Source organism: Mus caroli, chromosome 17, assembly GCF_900094665.2.
Source record: "Mus caroli chromosome 17, CAROLI_EIJ_v1.1, whole genome shotgun sequence".
NCBI lineage: Eukaryota > Metazoa > Chordata > Mammalia > Rodentia > Muridae > Mus > Mus caroli.
This window is the reverse complement of record NC_034586.1, coordinates 7,098,142-7,119,389: the sequence shown is the minus strand read 5'-3', so window position 1 is coordinate 7,119,389 and position 21,248 is coordinate 7,098,142.

The window sequence follows — 21,248 nt, the reverse complement described above, 5'->3', positions numbered from 1 at the left end:
TCACAAAGCCAAATATTTAAACCTTAGTTCCTTGTGTATCTAGCCATTGGGAAATCTCCAACTCTGACTTGGGGAGGAACATCAAGATAGGGGTACGTCTCAGCTACCAGAGCTACTGCCTGTTCAGAGCCTTGGTTGTCACTTGGAAATGAGGGAGCCTCCCTGCCTCTTTTTCTGACATCATTATCCCACATCAACTTCTAGTCTGAAATGACAAGATCCGGAGTGAGCTGACATACCTCCCCACAATGCCTACTTTCTGGAATGGAACAGCATGTGACTTCATTGTTTGCTCTAACAGTTACTTAGAGCTTCCCTTTCTGCCCCTCGCTTGTGATGCAGAATGGATTAAATGTTACAAGCATTTACTTTTTGGTTAAGGATCAAAATAAGCAAATAAAAATACACAAGCAAATAAGAAATTAGAGATAAAATTGAAGGGAAATAAGCCAAATTGTCATTAGTTTTGCAAAATAAATCATCTATTAAGAAATCAGAAATAATCTGTAGATATATTATTTTAACTATAAGGTATGACAAATCTTTGGATATAATCCCATATTCAAAATTATAATTCATTTTACTCTATAGCAATAAAAAATAACTTAGAGGCCCTGCTGGCAAGATGGCTCATCAGACAGAATTGCTTGCCTTCAAACCTGATGTGATTCCCCAGCCTCATATTGCAGAAAGAGGGAACAGACTCCCATAGGTTGTTCTCTGATTTCCACACTTGCATTATGGCATGCACATCACACAGGCACACACACACACACACACACACACATACACACACACTACATGTAATACAATTAAAAACTAAATTTAGATAATTATTTTTCTGGTTTTTCGAGACAGGGTTTCTCTGTGTAACTATGGCTGTCCTGGAACTCACTCTGTAGACCAGGCTGGCCTCGAACTCAGAAATCTGCCTGCCTCTGTCTCCCAAATGCTGGGATTAAAGGCTTGTGCCACCACCGCCTGGCTTCTAAATTTAGATAATTAAACAAATGAATCTAAAATAGATTTCTATTAAAATGTCACCTCACCAATGATGTATAGATATGCTTTTAGAAAATATTAAAGATCTAAATATAAAAGACATCTACCAAATATTTAAAATAAAAACTCAATATGGAACAAATGGTCATCTATATAAGTTGATTTACAGACTTGCTGAAGTTTTCACAGACTTCATGAACTCTAAGACTTTACATATATATATAGATATAGATAGATATAGATAGATATAGATAGATATAGATAGATATAGATAGATATACACACACACATACAAAGGTTTCCAAAATCTTCATCAATAAGAGCAACATGGAAATGATTGTCCTACTGGATGGTGAGGCTGTCTGTAGTAACTTGTTTAATCAAGTGCAGCAACCTAAGGTGATAATGGGAACTGTACACAAAGGCACCTCTCAGAGCCCAGAGGAAAGGACTCTGGACTGAGCATGCAGGGCAGGGCTGTGGGAAATGTGACAAGAGCAAAAGGGTGACATGCGCAAAAGGGGTCAGTCCTACTTAAAACTCATGAATTGCCTGCTAACTTTCTTAGAACAAATGAGCATATGGCCTCTAGATAGTCAAGAAACACCCCCCTCTTCCTCCTTTAGATGAAGTCGGATTTCAATCTCACAAGATAGTCTAAAGCCTAGGAGATTAGCCCCCACCTCACAGCTACCTTTATCCCACCACAGCCTCCTGGGATTGTAGCCCTGCATCCTCATGCCCCATCAGTAAAGGACTTCTTAAACAAGAACTGAAACCCAGAGAAGATGGTGAACCTGGTGCCTCCTTGCCATTTAATTACATTTAATCAACCGTGCTATCAGAGTTCTTAACTGTCATATTTTAAACTACATAAATGCTTTTAGCATGAAAGAGCGATCTTTCAAAGGTAGGTGCAGGAGGATTGCTGCAAGTTCAGGCCAGCCAAGTCTACATAATGAGTTCTAGACCAGCTGGGACTATATGGCAACATTCTCAAAAGGCCAAAATATAACAAAATGAAAAAAAAAAAGAAAAAGAAAAGAAAAACTAAGATTGGTTTCTAAAACCTCAGAATATTTCAAGTCACAAAAAGGCACCAATGTTAATTCTACAAAATATTTTACTTGCAAATCAATTTGCTGGTGTTCCCTTCCAGAAAGCAGCATAATGTGGCTGCATATTGTATTACAAACAAATTTTTTTCCAAATAAACACTCAGTTCCACGGCTCCAAATAAACCATCCTGAGATGTTGGCACTTGATTACTTGAAGATAATAATGATTATTATAATATTTCCTGAGGGACCAATAATCTAGCAAATTAAATCCAGTGAAATGTAAACATGTCACCATTATCTTTCATTATTGCTGAACCAGACCAAGGAAAGCACAAGTGCTTATGGATAAAGTCCGGGTGCAGCTCAGCAGTGACCACACAGAAGTGCCCCTGCCACTGAACAGCGGCACCTGGCTCAGACTTGATCACTCCGAGATAGAGCCTTGAGGAAGGGAGAGATTTGCAGCAGGCTCTGACCTTGCAAAAGGTTTTGTGATTTCCAGCTCCAGTCCACAGATTCCTATTGCCCAAACACAACTGAAGTTTCCTAAACATTTCATCTTGTTCAGACCCAGCTGCTCTTGGTGGACTGCAGTGTGACCAAGTGTACACATATATGGGAGTGTGTGCCCACGTGTGAACGTGCAGCATCAGTGGAAAACATTGGGTATTTTTCTCTATGGCTCTCCATATTACATTTTTGAGACAAGGTCTCTCACCGACCTGAAGTTCTCTGGGTGAGGCTGGCCAGCTAGCAAGCACCCTGGACCAGTCTGCCTCTGCACTCCAAGACTGGGGTGATGGATGCATACAGTCATGCCTGGCTTTTCTGTGGGAACCGGGATGTGAACTCAGGTCCACTTGCCTGAATAGCAAGTCCACTCACTTACTAAGCCATCATCTCTCCAGCTCCCAGCAGTGTGATTCATAAAACCTTGAAATCCAATTGGAACCTGACCTCTGAGGGAGAGGGTGCTTTCTGCATAACCTCTCCAAGTTCACGTCGAATAAAATCTGAATTCAGTGCTCTTTGAGATTCTAAACCGGGCTCTGGCGTGGTCCGAATCTCGATTCCATTGAGATCATCTCTTGAGAACATGAATCACCCTCACCTGTTGATAAAGCTCTGGCATCCCAGGATGCAGGGTGGTCAGAGGCAGAAACGTGCAGGTACTTAGTGCCTTTGTCACTTTCTCAGGTCTGCTCATGGTGGATGCACAGTCACAGAGAGCAGAGTTTGTTCCACAATTTTCTCTATTGTATTTCTGTGCTTAATTGTAGTGGTTGGTGTCCTCTCATTACCACATATTTCCTTTTAATCAGGTTGTGATATTGATGTTATTTTTCAGTCCTTGAGGTAGGACATTAATGTTCTGAATAGACTTTTGCTTTCGTGACCTATGCATTAAGGGTGAGAACCTCTTTGACCATCTTACACACGTCTGTGTCCTGCCTTCATTTACTTTAGTCCAATGTGTTCTTCAGTCCCTTGAGACTTCTCCTTTGATTGATTGATTATTTATCAAGGTGTTACTCAGTTTCAAAATATGTGCTGAGCTTATTGCTATTTTTTCTGATATATCTTGTACATCGATTATACAGTTATAGGTTCTCCTTTGACTCTGACATGTCACTACCGATGATGAAACAGAGTGAACTGAAAACCAGTGGCTTTTCTTGCACAAAGAAACCTGAGATGCAAGGGCAAATCACAGCACCACACCCAAAGACAAGATAAATGCACAGAGGTGCAGCTAAGACCTGCAGGCATCTGTAGAAGCCAGTGAAAGTACAAGCTGGTGGGAACGTATAATAATAATTTTGATGAGATATGACCCCAACTGTGGCACAGTATGGATGTGAAAATTCTCAAGGGTGCACACTCAGAGAGGGTCACACTGTTATAACTCCAGGAACCTGGCTAAGCCCTCATGGCAGAGAACTAAGCTCATCTCCTTGTTCTCAAGGGGGAAGGGAAGTAGACATTATGGGCCATAGTCAACATTCTCTTCAACCAAAAAAAAATCACTCTCCAGGATTAGAGTCTGATGCAAGGCTTTATTGGGGAGTGGAGTTGGGAATGAGGCAGTGCCATTGCTGGAGCCTCAGTTAGTCCTCCTCTTTTACCTAATGAAGCCACAGTCCTCAGGACATGGGTCCACAAATGCTAAGGTTATAGAGAGCATCCCCTCCTACTCGTTCTACCAACATGTCAGCAGCACTCAGTATAACAGCAGTGAACTAGGAGGAGCACTGGGGAATCCGGGCGCTGCAGAGAACAGCAAACAGGACATCAGGAGCATCCTCTTTCATCTGTCACCTATTTGCCCCAAGCACTCCGGGGACTTTTCTTCCCATGTTACCTGCCCACGTCTCCTTTGTAACTCCCTGAAATCACTCCACTGAGGTACACATGTGGGTAAACAGACTCCCAAGACTCTATACAATCCCAAACTCCAAGACAAGGTGTGGCACCTCCTGCTCCACCCAGCATTCTCTTAGCTTCTATTTTAGACACTCTTCACGTCCTCTCAGGGCAGTTACTCTGAACTCTTTATGTGCAGTCCTAAGTACATTAAAACAGGGGTCCATGGTTCAGAGGTGTTTCAGATAACTGCCACTTCCAATAGTTCCTGAAAAATAAAACAGTCTGAATAAATATGCATAAATCAAAAACACAATTCCTCAACTGTATCTCAGCTCAATTTCAAAGTAATAAATTATTTCCATTTTAAACTGATGTCATGTTGTGACCTCAAAATGTGCTTGTTCTAGTAGAAGCAGAACATCACGGTAGTCCAAGATCCCCCTATCCTGACCTGCTTTCCCTGAACATCTCTTTGTCAAACCCTCATCATTATCTCAATAAATCTCGCCATTATTCTGATTCTAGTTCTTTATTTTTTCACAGGCTCATTTTTTTTTTAATTTATGTGCCTGTGTGAGTGTAGGTGCACAAGCAGGCTTATGGAAGCCTGAAGAGGCTATCAAGTCTCCTGGCACTGGAACTACAGGCTGTTGTGAGCCTCCTGCTGTGGGTACTGCACGCTGAACTCTGAAGGAGTATCGGGCACTCTTAGCCCTGAGCCATCTCCCAGCCTCCCTCAGGTTCTTCCCTTGATGAGCTCTCACCACGTGTGCCCTCCCTCTACCCTAGCATCTGACTCAAGCCCATCACTGTGTTTCTGCAGAAGGGCCTTCATTACATTCCTCCAATCAGGACATCTCATCTGATCTCTTCAGTGAGAAGATAAAATCTCGAAGCATTCACTAGACACACATGTCCCAAGTACTTTGTATAATTAACTCACTTGGCCCTTAATTATTATTGATTAATTGCTATTTCTTTTCTTTTCAAATTCATTTTTCATACTGTCAAGCAAAAAAAAAAAAAAAAAAAAAAAAAGCTCCAAAATCTAACTGGGGCCAACTCTGGGGATAAAATCAGGGTTGTTATTAGTTGAAAGGAGTCCTTAGGGTAAGTCACACGAACAGGTCAGGTGAAGTGTGGAATCCTGGAAGCTGAGAGAGCACCCCAGCATGTCCACACCCAAAGCCCTGCCTCTCTGGTTCCAGAAGGCTGTCAGCTAGGGCAAGAGAGACAGCCTTAGAGATAAGCAGCCATATGTTAGGAAGACCAGAACAAAGGGCCCATTCATTCACAGTATGCTCCATTAAGAAGATCTTAGAAACCTTTAGGAATTCAGCTTGCATCTCACATCAATTCTTGAACTAAGTATGGTGCTATGATGGAACAGAAGATACGAGTTTTCATAGAAACCCATAGAGGTGGGGAAGAGATATCCATGAAGGGAAGGGGAGCAGCTCCCATGAGAAGAGGGACAGAAGGCCGAGGCACTGCGCACACACCACCATGCCCCTGGTGGCTACAGTTTTCTGGGTAATCTTTACATGCCACCCAAGTTCTTTTTGTGATCACCAAATAAAGAGGAACAGGGACAACGGTGACATTTGAAATGCCTTCTACAAAATCAGGCTTAGGATGCGGAGAAGCACATTTCATTTTCCCCAAGAAATACATTCTGACACAGACTTACCAAAATGTGCCACAGAAAAGCACATGAAAGCATTCACATTCACTTAACAAACTTAATTCACTGTCAAAATTGAAATCTTGTCTAGAACCCTGGCTGGATGGTACTGTGTCTCAGCCTATATGAAGGCTCCAGCCATGTCCTTGACAATCTAGCCCAGTGTGTTCTGCATAACAGAAGAACCATTTCAGTTTCTCCTTGACATTACATTGAGCTGCTTCTAATTCAGAGTGGGGAGTTCGTTGGTTTACAGCAAACCGTTTGGGATAACTAATTACCGAAGACAACCACCTTCTGTTGGATCTAAATGTGTTTTCTTGTTACCCCTATTTATTATCCCTTAGTTTGCACAATGAACCTGCTCCATCCTCCTCATAATGACATGTCAAGCCTGGAAAACATTTACCCTGTGCCCTTGAAACTTCCAATGAGTGCTCTACATATAGCAAACTTGTCATAGTTAACTTTTGAATAAAAGGTAGGTCATGGCAAATATCTCCAGTGCTGGTACTGGTTCACACATCACATCAGCCGAGAGCAAGTGATTACCTTTCTTCAGGCCAGCCAAACTTGATAAATTGTGAAAGCTTCCCAGAGTCGTGTTGCCATCACCCAGCTGTGGTGACAAATCAAGTAGGCGATGTCATTTAAGTGACTTCATTACTGGCCACGCACCCGGGCAATGACTTTGCACATTAGCATCCGTTACTTAGAAACTCAATGGGTATTATAACAACACAGAAGACATGATTTTAAAGTAATATTGCTTCCATTGATATATAATTGGCATTTTAGGTAATTTGGAAAAACCTATTTGGATTAGTTGTTCCTTCGAAATACATTCATTCTCTTTCCTCTGTGATGAAGAAGCTGAAACGGGGCCTCAGGCTTGGCACATGGAAAGTCTTCCCTCGATATGGGGGCATTGTTCTGCTTGTACTTATTCACTTGGAGACTGCTCACAGCCACCTACCCCAGACCATCACCCTCCATGACCTTCCTTTGCTTCCTGTGTTCCTGAACAATCTCAAGGGTCTACCTTGAATGCCTACCTGCTGAGTTTTGAACAGAGCAAATCTAGACGTGAGATGCCCAACTTCTGACGTCATATAAGAGTATGCGGTATTAACATGGCTTGCCACTGCCTTCATCCCTTGGAGAAGGCAGTACCCAGGGGGTTTCTTCAGTGTCATAACTACTTTTTCCTTTAATCATCTACTCTTTGGAAGCCAGCCACTATGGGCCATTCACCTCAAGACAGAAGAGCCCAAAATCTCAGTGAAGGAAATATAATATAGTTTATAGTTCTTCAATAAGGATTATCAATCCCTTATCATCCATTTATTTTCTATTTTATACATTCTTCATATCGGCATGAACTCATGGATATTTGTCCTTTGGGTAAGCTTGTCCATTCAAAGACTTTCAAGTTCTCTTTGCTCATTTTAGTTGGGTTAACTGTCTTTCCTTATGGGTCTTTTATTAACACACATATTGCAAATAATATGGTTTCTGCTTATACCTCTAGACTCTTAGTGGTGGGTGTGATTAATGACAACACCCAATTATCATTATCACAATTTATCAAAACATTCCAGGAAAATCAACACCTCGTGAGATTTTTCCCCTTTGAAGCAAGAAACTTGTGACTAACACCAAGCTTCCATCCCCACACAGAGGATGCTGACAGGCAGCCCCAAGTGCTCAGACTAAACGTCTAACAGCTTCCACCAGAGACACTGTCACGAAAGTGGTTGTCCAATGCCGTCTGAAGCAGACACAATCAAAATCATCATAATCTATTTCACCCTCAATATGGACAAGCTGCTCAGCAAAAAAAAGAAAATTCCCACAGCTGCTGAAGTAAACAGCAACAGCACGAGCAACCAACTCTCTAATGTGTATGCATTCAGAAACAGAAAGGGGGCTGGCTGGAGCTGACATGTGCCTTTAATCCCAGCAATCAGGAAGCAGAGGCAGGCAGATCTTTGAGTTCAAGAGAAAGTTCCAGGATAGCCAAAGCTACACGAAGAAACCCTGTTTTGAAAAACAAAACGGAAAAAACAAAACACAGAAACCTAAAGGAATCTGCAAACAATTTAGTAAAAAGAAAAGTCTAACAATTTTGTCCATCAGAAGCAACAACTAAAAGGTTAATTGCACTTCCACATATTAATGATGTTTACATAGACAATGATAAATGTTTAAATATGACCTAATATTAAATAGTAAATAACTGGAGTAAAAATGTTTGTGATAGTTACACAGAACCCTGAGAAAATCATTATTAAGGGAAACATTATTTAAGTCTGTGTAATTTGGAGGGACAGACCACGTACAGGGATTGGATAAATTGATGTCACTAGAACTTACAATTATACAAGGTCCACTGTATGGTGTTGTGACTATAGCTAATCACACCCTAATTTTGCAAAGAGAATTGATCTTATACATTCTTAGCACTCACTTACGTGGTTCACGTGTATGTGCACAGACACACAAAAGGAGAGAGAGAGAGGATCATATAAGAGCATAAGTATACTATGTTGCTTTATTAAGAGAAAATCTTTTCTTTTCCTTGTTCAGAGCTTTTTACATGTATTCAATAAAATATAATCTTGCAGTACATACCTACATCAAAACATGACTCAGGTAGAATAATTTTCAAAACATATCCAAGCATATGAACAGGTACAACAAGTCATATATCAACTATGAAAAATACAAAGAACAAAAATGCCCATGGACCTCTGAGTCCAGAGACTTAAACAGAATCCCAAATCAAAATACCAGGGAAAGAGTTTAGTAGAGATGGGTGAGTTCTTTTAAAAACTTTACAGAAACTAGAATGAATCAGAATAGTGAAATCTGTACCAATAAAAAAAAATAAAAGAAACTTCTAACTGTGGTGTCAGTATAGGGGGACAGACTAAACATGACAGGAAAGTCATTCCAAGCCATTGCTGGCTGCTCATTGGAGGAGGGAAGTTTTAATAGTTACATATCTATTAATTACATATGGAAACACTTGATTCACCTTTATACCAAATGCAAACTTCACTTGTGAGAGCTCACAGATCTAAGGATAAAAGCTAAACAATGATATTCTCCAATGAAAAGGACACAGAATGCAGAATATTACAACCTAGAGACAGGACCTATACTATACTAAACTATACTATACAGTATATACTATACAGTACCTCTATAGTACTCAAGTCTAGAAACAACAAAGTCAATTTTTTTTTTCAAAAAAAAAGGAAGAAGAGGAATCCGATCAGTAAAGTCTTTAATGTCTGTGCAGTCCCTGAACACTCAGCTCCAGGCTCTGCACTGCATTAGTAATGTTACCCTACTCATTTAATGTCTGTGTAGTCCCTGGACACCCAGCTCCAGGCTCTGCACTGTGCAGTCCCTGGACACCCAGCTCCAGGCTCTACACTGCGTTTAATAATGTTACCCTGCTCATTTGGAGCTCAGCCTTTGACCCCAAATGGAAAATAAGGACACTTGGCTAAATATTAGTAACCCTTTTGTGTCTTGTCCACTATCATCCCAAGATATTAAAGATAATTTCTTTCACCTAGATCCTGGTCTCTTTAATTTCAAAATGATATTTAAACAACACTTCCAAATATAAAACTCTGCACACTGTCGAATAGCTGGAAACTCCTCTTCAACTTCAGCTCCCAAATAGGGAATCCTGCCTGTTGATTCCAAGTTCCCCATCATATTAGTATCACTATTAAAATTACCATACTGAACTTTCGATCACAACAGGCTCGTCTAAGCTACACATAGCACACGAGACACAGTTTCAGCAGATTATCCAAACTGCTGCTCCCCCATTTCCCAGACGACATTGATTCAATTGATTAAGATCACTGGAAGAATACTTAAGACTTTATAAAGTAACTATTTCAAATGGAATCTCTAAAGAATACATATCCGAACAACATACATGTACGATTGCCTGCCTTATAAATTATATTAAAAAGAGAAATGTAAGTGAAACGGAAAGGTTAACAACTTTACCCCTTGGCACTTGAGGTCCCAGGGTTTAAACCCAAGACCTCACCCTTGCTAGGCAAGCACCCTTCCCACAAGCTGTACCTTCATCTTGCTACCTGGCATGTGAATGCTTCCTATGAACTAGGCGTTGTACTAGGTTTTCTGACTGGACTTGATCTACGTTTTCACAGACACAGATATTGTAACTAACACAGACTAACTATAAAACAATAAAGAGTTTTTCAATTCAATTTTTTTTTTATATCGTGCATGTCTGTGAGTGGATGCCTGTGTGTGCCTGTGTGTCTGTGCATGTGTCTGTGGGTGTGTGTCTATGTTTATGTCTGTGGGTGTGTGTGTGTCTATGCATGTGTCTGTGAGTATGTTCTCTGCAGGCATGTCTGTTCATATCTGTGCATGCCTCTCTGTGTGTCTCTCTGCATGTATCTGTGTGCACCTGTGTGTGTATATGCTTATTAGTCCAGGGGCCTACGAAAGCCAGAGGTGTCAGATCTCATGAAGCTAGATTACGAGTTTTTGGGAGCCAAAATGGATGCTAAGAATTGAACCCGGCTTCTCTGCAGGAGTAGCACAAGATCTTAACTCCAAAAAGCATCTCTCTAGTCCTTGAAGACTGAATTTTTCACAAAGCAGAAAGCTTCATGGTTTGGGAAGGGTGTAGGAGGAATGGCTGTTTGTTGACAGGATGTCACCATATATTAATTAGCTCTGATCCTTAAATAAGTGCGTGTCCATTAAAGACAATTCAAGACACATAGGGAAGTAGAGTGGAACATGGCATGCTCTTCTGGAATATAACCAACAGCCTATGGTATACTGCGTTTCCTTCAACTGATTTTCTTTTCTTTCTTTCTTTTTTTTTTTTAAGACATGACCTGAAAAATATCACAAATTGAAATTGAAGTGGTTAAAAAATAGCTGTTAAATCTCTGAGGAAATTAAAAATGGGAGAAGTTTAGTAAGACTACATTCAGATATAAACTCAACAATATTGCAAACTATTTTCATTTTCCATAAAAGAAAACACCTCAGCCAAGCATGGTGATACATGCCTGTACTCTTGATACATGGCAGGCTGAGGCAGGAGAATTGAGAGTTTGGACACAGTCAAGGATACACAATGAGAAAAAAATAAAGGGTGGTGCTTCCCATGACACAAGCAAGTTAAATCACTTGCATCATCCTGCAGTAGATGGCCATTAATACAGAGACTCTCATCTGATCAACATGCAGAGAATAAAAGATTTCAGAATGCTGACCCCTAAATGGAGTGTGGATATCACACCCCTCCGGTCAAGATTCACATACCTTCACAAAAGACTCAGAAGACAGATTGTAAGAGGCAGAGGTAAAAATACATCACTTCAAGGAAAGTGGTGCTTTTTGACACAAGAGAGAAGTTACACATATAAACTCACAAGCACTGGGACAACATGTGCAGGATCTACACAAGCTCAGCCCAGAGCACAGAGCACACCCCTGCAGGGAAGGTGAGAGGCAGACACCAAGTCCAACCCCTACCTGAAGACCTATTGGCAATGGATGTTGGCAAAGGGGGTGGGGAGGGGAAAGAGAGAGAGAGAGAAAGAGAGAGAGAGAGTTGGTATTCTTTAATGATGTGATTCTAGGTAGGCTAGAAAAGGTGATGTCACTCATACAGCTATACAACAAGTCTGCCCTTTGACCCTGTCACCCTGCCATCAATCTCTACTCCACGGAGATCTTACCTCCTGCTGTAGTCTCTAGGTACCTAAATCCCTGGGCCACCTGCCTGGAGGTTTCCCAATCTCTCTGACATGGTCCCACTTTGTTCTCCCATCTTTGACAGTTCATGGTGGCCTCATTCCTTGGGCTCACACACTGCCCACCACAATCCTCATAGCAATCAGTATACATGAGAGGGTCAGACTCAACTTCCAATAGGCTCCTGTCCTCACTTCAGCAGAAGAGCATCCTTAATTGACATCTTGTGTTCCAGGACACACCCTCCCATACACACTCACCAATAGTCTCCATGGTAATCACAACACAACCATGTCAAGGTTTCCAATACCCAGAATCCCAGGTGTCATAGGCATCAATGCATTTTGCATTGCTGAGTGCTCGAGGGTTAAGTGGGGCTCTCCCGGCTTTTGTTGTCACTTAGACACTGCCTGGAAGTAACCACCTGCTCTCTGATGAAGGCCAGTGACCCCTGCCAAGAGTGATGGCATCTAAGGTTCTCTTGTGTGTACTCCCAAGCTTTTGTTCTCATGTTGGTCTTTATAATGGAACCCACACTACAGGCCCAGCATTGCACCATTCCCAGGGAAGCAGTGGACAGAGGGACTCTAGCAGTTCCTCTGTTAGCAGAGCCCATTGCATGTTGGGGGTTGGTCTGATGCTGTGTGTATTCTAATGCTAAATACTGGCTCTCAAGATCTGGTTGCACCCCTGTCCCCCCCCCCCCGGCAGATTACAATCATCCCAAAGCAAAACCAATATCCAACAATGTCAAAAGCTCAAGGTCTGATGTCAAGAACTAACTAAAGATATTCTGGGCTTCAAAGGACTTGGACAGCCCCTTCCCTCATCCCTACCTCACTCCAGCTCTGCCACTCAGAACATAGACAGTGTTTCTGGTGAACTCAGATTGGCTCCACTCCACACCTGACACTGCTCCTCATGGATATCCCACAATCCTAGCAGCTTGAATATTCTGGGGCCTCACTATAACAAGTATTTCACCAGTGTCCTCCTGGTCTCTCACAGCGCCAAACAACAGCTTCTCCCCATGACCCATTCAATCCTGGGGTCTCTACTACAACCCAGCTGCACTTAAACCAATGGACTCTCACAGCACCAAGCCTCAGCTGCTCTCCATGACCCATTCAATCCTTCAGCTTTAATACCATTTAATACCATGTGAGAGACTGTTTCACATCACTGAGTTCAGCTGCTAGCTTTAGTAGCAGCATTTGCCCCTCTGGACCACAGACTTGGTTTTTGTGCACTAATCCTGGAGAAATATTCTCAGATTTCACTTCTGATTCTGATTGCCTATTAATCACAGCTGATGTGGTTATTCCCACATGGCCAGCATCCATTGTTACAGTAAAGCAAAGGTTTGACTTCCATAATTCTTAATCAAAAACATACCACACAAAGAATGTTAGAAGACTCTCTGGGGGACTTTTGAGTGTCCCTCAGAGTTGGCAAGCCAAGCCTCTATCATCTCCATTTCTTTTAGCATTTTTAGTTTCCAAGAACTCACAGAACAACCCAGTAAGCTCTAAACACTCCACACCCTTTCTAGCCAAATGTTTCCACAATCCTAGTCCCAACACATGGTCAGATCCATCAGAGCAGTATTCGGCATGCCTGGTATTCATCTCTGTTCCAGTCTGCATTTCCTCTGCTCTGATAAACCACTCTGACCAAAAGCAACTTGAAGAGGAGAGAATTTACTTTAATTTACTGACTGTAGTCCATCTTCAGGCAAATGCTAGGTAAGGGTGAACGGCATGAACCTGGAGGCCGAAACTGAAGAAGAGGTCGTAGGAGTATTGCCACTGTCTATTGGCTTGCTTATCTACCTTTCTTATATAGCATAAGTGCACCTACATAAGGATGGCACCACCCGCAGTGGGCTGGGACCTCCTACATCAATTAAGAAGATACCCATGGATGGCATGCCCACAGGTAAATCTGATGGACACAGTTCTACAACTAACATTTCCTTCCAAATGGGTCAATTAATATCCAAGGTCAGTCTCAACAAAATCAGTTTACCTGTTGAGATCCTTTTTTTTTTTCCAAGACAGGGTTTCTCTGTATAGCCCTGGCTGTCCTGGAACTCACTTTGTAGACCAGGCTGGTCTCGAACTCAGAAATCCGCCTGCCTCTGCCTCCCAAGTGCTGGGATTAAAGGCGTACGCCACCACACCCGGTTTGAGAACCATTCTTTTGAGGACTATATCCCCTAAGTTTAAATGTCAAGTGTCACAGGGTCAGATAGGCAACTTTATAATTCAGAAACTTCTGGAAAATAGAAATAAAATGTAAGCAAGAAGTAAATAGAGAGGCATTGGGCTCACATCTCCCCAGGACCTGCAACAGCAAGAGAGCTAAAGAAGTTTTCATTGCAAAATGTTAACCCTAATTCACTGGCCATGTGTGAAGAAACATGCAGGCTTAAAATGTATTTGTTGTCAATATCTATGAACTCCAACCAGAGGTGGGGACAGAGTGTGGGGAGGTGACTTGGCCCTAGGCCTTCAGAGCCATCACAGCAATACCATGAGCTCCTGAACTAGGGAGGATTGTGTGCCAGACCCATTTAATTTCCCTGAGGATAATGGTATGGGCATCAAAGCATCAGAGCAGATTCCTGGGACCTCAGAGAGTTGCAGGCTATATAACATGCAGTTCGATCAATGCTCTGGCCTCACTGGATTGAAAATATGACTTTCAGTAAAAGATTCTTTATTCTCTCTTGCCTCCATGAGAGAAGAGTGGTGTCTGGCTGTATGGGAGCATATTTGCCAATATATGGATGCAGCCTGTTTCCTTGGAGACACTTCATTATACCAGCTAACTACTGAGGGTGAAATGAGAAAACAGAATCATTTATAAGCTCTTCACAGGATAAGTGTTCACATAGGTTACTGTAGTATTGATTGCCAAATTGACACGGCCCAGAATAACCTAAGAGACAAGCCTCTGTGCGTGCCTGTAAAGGGTACTGTAGACGATCTTAGCCTCTGAGCATACTTGTGAGGGTTTATCTAGATTTGGTTAACTGGAATAGAAACACCCACCTTAACTGTGGGCAGCACCATCCCTGAGGCTGAGGTCCTACCTAAACAAAAGAGAGGAATCCAGCAGGACTCTGACATTCATCTCTCTCTCTCTGCTCCTTAACTGGGCCTGAAATGTGACCAGCTACTCCATTCTCCCTCCACCATGCTTTCTCTGCCATGATGGACTGTGTACCCTCAAACTTTGAGCCAAAATAAACTCTCCCTTCCTTAAGTTGATCTTGTCAGGACAATGAGACAAATAACTGATACAATCACACAAGTAGCATGAAGTTATTAATATTGTTACATAAATCATAGCAACTTTTAAAAACAAGTATAAACTATGAAAATACAAGCCAAAGGAAAAGCTCGGGTAGAAAAGAAGTGACGGAGCCAGTGAGTTGCGCCTTTGCATTCCTTTGCAGCAATTAGAGTAAGCAGCAGCTGTGCTCAGCACACCCAGAGTCAATCAACAGTTGCTTGAATCAACAAAAGGATTGTGCTTTGTTTTGTTTTGAGTTTGGTAGTAAGATAAGAAAGGAATAGAAATCTTGGAATCATAACTATTTGGAGAATTTTTTTTAACTTGTGTCATTATAGTATCTCTATAATAAATGCAAATAATCATTTGCTAATATTTCCTATAAGGAGCATTAACTTGTACCAATGGCTTGCCATCAAAGCACCACTTATAAGACTAAGTCATCCATTGGCTGAGCACTTCAGCTTGTTATATGGCTACTTGCTTGATCCAAAATTAAGATTTAGATTGTCTGGATTCCAGAAGAATAAAAGCCTATGATCCACTTAGCTTAAACAAAGGTGGGACAATATATGTATCCTAATTCCTCCCCCCTTTTAAAATAAAGTTCTTAGGATCCTTCTACCACTCCGCAGAACATTCCGAGATAAGAGTTGCCTCATGTGGCTCAAGCTCCCTTGGTGAAGCCCTAAGCACAAGCTGCGGGAAGTTGGTAACACAGGATCAGAAGGGCAGAAGAGGAAGAGTGTGAATCATCAAAAGAAGAACAGAAAAACACTTCTACCCAAGGCATCATCTTTCAGTGTGGGCAAAAATTGCCACTTGGGAATGGTATTGAGCCTTTCTTTAAAAAAAAAAAAATCACCTTGGAAGAAAAACATGCATGCTCTATATTTTTTTCAGTAGTAACCAGACCTCAATAATGGAACTGTTTATCAAATTCCATTCAACAGAGTCAGGAGAAGCTAGTATTTTGACTTCCATGGTAAAAAGTGTTGACTCTCTGCTGTGGCGATTTGAATTCTAAAATGTCCTCTCCAGTTAGAATACTGACCTATGGCTAGATGGCCTTTGTTTTTAAGCCTGTTGATAGTAATTAAATTTGTAAGTAAATAAAAATTAAGGAAATCTATGGATAGAGATGTGGAAAGGATGCTATTTCTATGAGAAGCAAATTGAATTCAATCTCTACTATAAAGCTGAGGTCACTGCTTGTAGATTAGACAAAAGCAAATTAAGAACTTTGGAGGGAAGCTAAAATTCTTTGAGAATTTCTGAGCTCAGACATCACATATGACTATTTTATTTTTGGTTTCTTTTATTTTTATTTTGGCTTTTGGGGTGGACATATGATCTTGTTGTATAATCCAAGGTACATCACAGTGTACCTCCTGCTTTGTTCTCTTGTGTTTCTGGCACACACAACCACATCCTGCTTTATAACTCTAATGTCTAACTGGTTGTAGAAACTCTAGGAGGAAGGTGTGGTTCACACCTTATGATTGTGGTCTATAAAAATCTGTGTAAGTACAAGCCTGTGCCAGATGGGCAATGGGTCCAAACAGAACATATAAGTGGCTCCCTCCATGCAATCCTTATAATCTCTCATCTAAACCCATCCACAGATATCTCCTGTCTTCACTTTCTCCACCTACATTATAAGCAATACATTTCTGAAAGAACTGAGATTACTTAGGCCTTTGAGGCAATGTTTCTGGCTCTGTGAATATGCAGTGATGGCACTGTCTCAGAATCCTAGGCTTCATCCTATGTTCTTCCACCTCATCCTGAAATAAGGCTGTCTTTAAACTTTGATTTTGAGACAAGAGCCAGATAAAACAGCGGGGACAGAGGCATGCATGTAGTCACATTTCAGTCTTGCCTACACCTGTCAAGAATTAAGTCATAGGAACTGCCAACAGAACATGTGCAAGCTTTGACTTGGACTGTACAAGAGCAAGTACCTTGGGGCTTTCTGGAGTGGGTGGACAAATCAAGTTCTAGGCTCAGGTTGATGAGGCAGCTGGAAGTTACAGCAGCAGCAGTGGTAGCCAGGGAGAGGAGAGGTCTTTGCACGGCCATGGACCAGAATGCCAGGGCACATGGGTGTGGTTGTCTGCTCATTCTGCCCATAAGGTCTGTCACTGCAAAGGAATGCCATTTGTTCTCCACCCTGACCTCCAAGACAGAAGCTTCCACAACACAGACAGCAAAACTTGTCAGAAAGAGATCATGACATAAAAGTGTAAGCATGGGGATTGCCATACAGATGTAAGGAAATTTACAGAATCATTTTGGATGAGATGAGAATCTCTGACTTTGAACCTCGTATGCTGACACAGATCTGAATATAGCTACCTTAGATGTAGAATTTACAGGTAAATATCTCCATAGCCAATGGATAAGAGGGAACACTATTATCTTATCAGACTTTAGATAATTGGACAGACCAGTTATTAACCAAGTAGGCTAAGGTGGCTAGCCAGCAAGCTCCAGGGATCTGCCTGTCTCCACCTCCCGAGTGCCAGGACTTAAGTAAGCACCATGTGGCTAGCTACTTTTACATGGGTTTCTGGATCTAGCTCTGCTACTCATGACTATGTGGCAAGCACTTTACCAACTGACTATTTCCACAAACCTTTGTGCTTTTCAATTTTTCAGTGCTAGGTATTAGACCCAGGACTTCATATGTGCTAAGTGGGCAGAGTCTGAATTTCTAAACCATACATTCTAATGGGGGTGTCTTAGGCAGTGTATTTGGAGAAACAGAAATCTAGAAATTAAAATCACGGAGGTAGGACAGAGAAGAAAATTTTAAAACATGGCTTCACTTTTTAACACTCAAGTAAATACAGGCCTCAAACTCTCACTGTTGGTAACAAAGAAAGATTGTGTTGTTGAATAAAATTACAGTGTGACTAACAAATAGGCTTGTCTTTTTGGCTCTGCATTTCTGGGCTTAATATGAGATTACTATAGAGGTCAGGTTATTTTCAATGATGGATTCTTCTCAGTAAAGTTCACTCGCAGTAAGACAGAGGAACATAGCTCGACTCGACATATCTACCCTTTTTCTTTTACCACAGCTGTATCATTACTGAACACCACTAAGTATTCTGCCCCAGCCATATGTCATTGCCCGCACTCTCAGCAATATAACCTCCCAGCCCACTCTTCGCTCTTTCCTCCACTCACTCCAATGTGAACTGGAAGATTTACTTCACATCTCTTATATTTGTCTTTGAAAAGACTGCATGGAATTAGAGTCAAGAATAGAGTCTCGAGCTGGGCGTGGTGGCGCACGCCTTTAATCCCAGCACTTGGGAGGCAGAGGCAGGTGGATTTCTGAGTTCGAGGCCAGCCTGGTCTACAGAGTGAGTTCCAGGACAGCCAGGACTACACAGAGAAACCCTGTCTCGAAAAACCAAAAAAAAAAAAAAAAAAAAAAAAAGAAGATATAAAGAATAGAGTCTCAAGAACTGTATCTCAGAGATCATCCTGGGCTACGTGGAGAATGTGGAACGGTACCTGTCAGCTATACTCAGAATCATTCTCCCTAGGCGTACCTCAGTAACTTCTTGTGGAAAGCATGCTAATATATTTCATCTGAAGAGTGAACTTGTGTCCACCTGCTGCTGAGCCAAGCTCTGAGTTCACACACAGAGGCCCTGGAGGCAACATACCTCTCTTCATGCTACATATATTATCTCCTGTCATGGGCTCACAGTATATTCCAGGACACAAAGAGAATCCTCTCATGGTTTCTTTTATAGATGTCCCCTTTTTCATCACATTTTCTTATCTGGACATCTCAGTGTCTTTGGAAATGTTACTTCATTAGCCATTCACCACAAATTCTTCAACCAGATTTACCTATTTAGAGAAATTGCGTGAGAAGGACTTGAAACAGGTCAATATCACTCTCTGAGCAAAGAGATCATCTCTCCAAAGTGGACTTTGCTAACAGGTTTCTGCCCCATTCACTGGAAGAGAGAAGCCCTGCTTTCCTTCAAAGATAAGGTTAAAAACACTTGTCAAAAGCCAACTCATTTTCAGGGTGTAACAGTTTTTGAACTATAACACCAATCTCTTCCTAATTTTTTCTGCTTGGCCTTGAGTCAGGGTCAAAACAGTCTTAAAGGAGGTAGACCAGAAGTCTATGCAGCATGAAGGCAATACAAAAGCAAAAACAAACAAACAAAAACACTGAATTCTGAGAACAAAAGCATGATTCTCATGGACACACTCAGTGATGCATGTGTATGGGTATCTCAGTGTTGAATATCCACTTTAACTAATACTTCACTCTCCCACAACCTTTCTCCTCACTCAGAAAATAAGTCATTCATCTGAGCCCATTACACATTAAGTGCTTAATTGATATGCATTTTCTTTTCCCTTTTAAAATTTAATATACATTAATTCTTTCTGACATGTATTTCATGGAGTCTTCCAAGAGAAATACACCTTAAAATGTTGAGCTGGTTTTAGCAAGCAAACTATTTAAAGATTTATATTTATTTTTAAGTTATACATATGAGAATGTATCTATGTGGGAGTATGTGCACAGGAGTGCAGTTGCTGATAGAAGCCAGAAGAAGGTGTTTTATGTCCTGGAACTGCAATTACAAGTGGTTGTGAAGCTGCCATGGGGGTGCAAGGAATTTAATTTGGGTTGTCTGTAAGATCAGCAAATGCTCTTAATCTCTGGGCTGTCTCTCCCACCCCTCAGATATCACATTGTTACAAACCAAGAACATTAGCTGTTATTACCGCTCCTATCCATCCTCATGTTAATCCTGCAGTTACCCTAAGAAAACTGCTTGATAAGGGAAGTTGAAATGTTCCTTTAGAACTTCCTCTCCCTTCTCCAAAGCCTGGGTGGGATTGCTAAGCAAAGCCAGGAGTGAGCTGTCCTCTTTCTTTGGGCTGTGACATCATAGGTGCCTTTGACAAATCCACCACATTCCTGTGATTCTTTTCTGACTTGGCATAATTCAGAGATGCCAATTAGTGTCCTCTGAATTCCAGCTGTCTGGTGGAAGCTTGCAAATATCTTAGTCTCCCTGGTGATAGCTAGGGATTTCTTCACCCTTTTCAAGGAGATTAAATAAGGCCCCTAGAGGATTCCTGCTACCTCCTGTTTATGGTCAACCAGGAAGATGGTCTCCTGGGAACCCATTAAAATACTCGGAGTAAAAAGTCCAGAGCTCAGCCGCCATAACATGTCGCAGCATGCTCACAGAACTGTCTGGAGCACTGGCTCTGTGATCTGGGTTCTGTCCTACATGAAATGGCATTTGTCCTGTGGGTTCATCTCTCCCATTCCCCTGCAATTTGCTGAAGTGAGAGTGCTTGCCTTCAGCATCTCTTTGGACACGTTTACAAGATGCCATCATAACTCTTTCCTTCATCTCACCAAGTAATAATTTTCAAAGCCGCCAATTTAATTTTGCATTTGACATGAAAGGAAGCGTAAGTATTATTTAAAATACCTGTTGAACAGGTAATGAGGTCTGTGACTCCTTAAATCCATTCGTGGTTTCTCAAGGCCTCTGGAGTCTGAACAGTGGCACACAGTAAAACACTTTAACTTCCCTTGAACCACCCTTGATTGTTGTCTAATAGAGCAAGACACTCCTCAGATGTCCTGATTACATTATACGGAAAGATTGCATTGAATGTACCCTGGCGTGGGCACCTGGTAATCTCTAAAATAGTGGTGCCTTTGATCTTGACGACAGAATTTGCATCTTATTTGCCTCAGGGGAAGCTCTCAGCCAGTAACCAGGGCTCTTCCCCAGGCAAGCACAGGGCTGAAGAGGTCCTGCCCTGGCTTTGGAAATCCAATTCTACTTTCTGGGCCTTGTATTTCATTCTTCTGACAAAACCAGAACAGCAATGCCCTTTCCCTGTCTGGAGGTCATTTATCAGCTGGAGACTCATCCCAGGAAGTGACAAGCTGGAACCAGCATCCTGCTTTTCCCAAGGTTTTCCTGAAGCAAGTCTACAAGCCAGAGTTTTGGATTGTGCTAGACACCAGTGGCAAACATTCT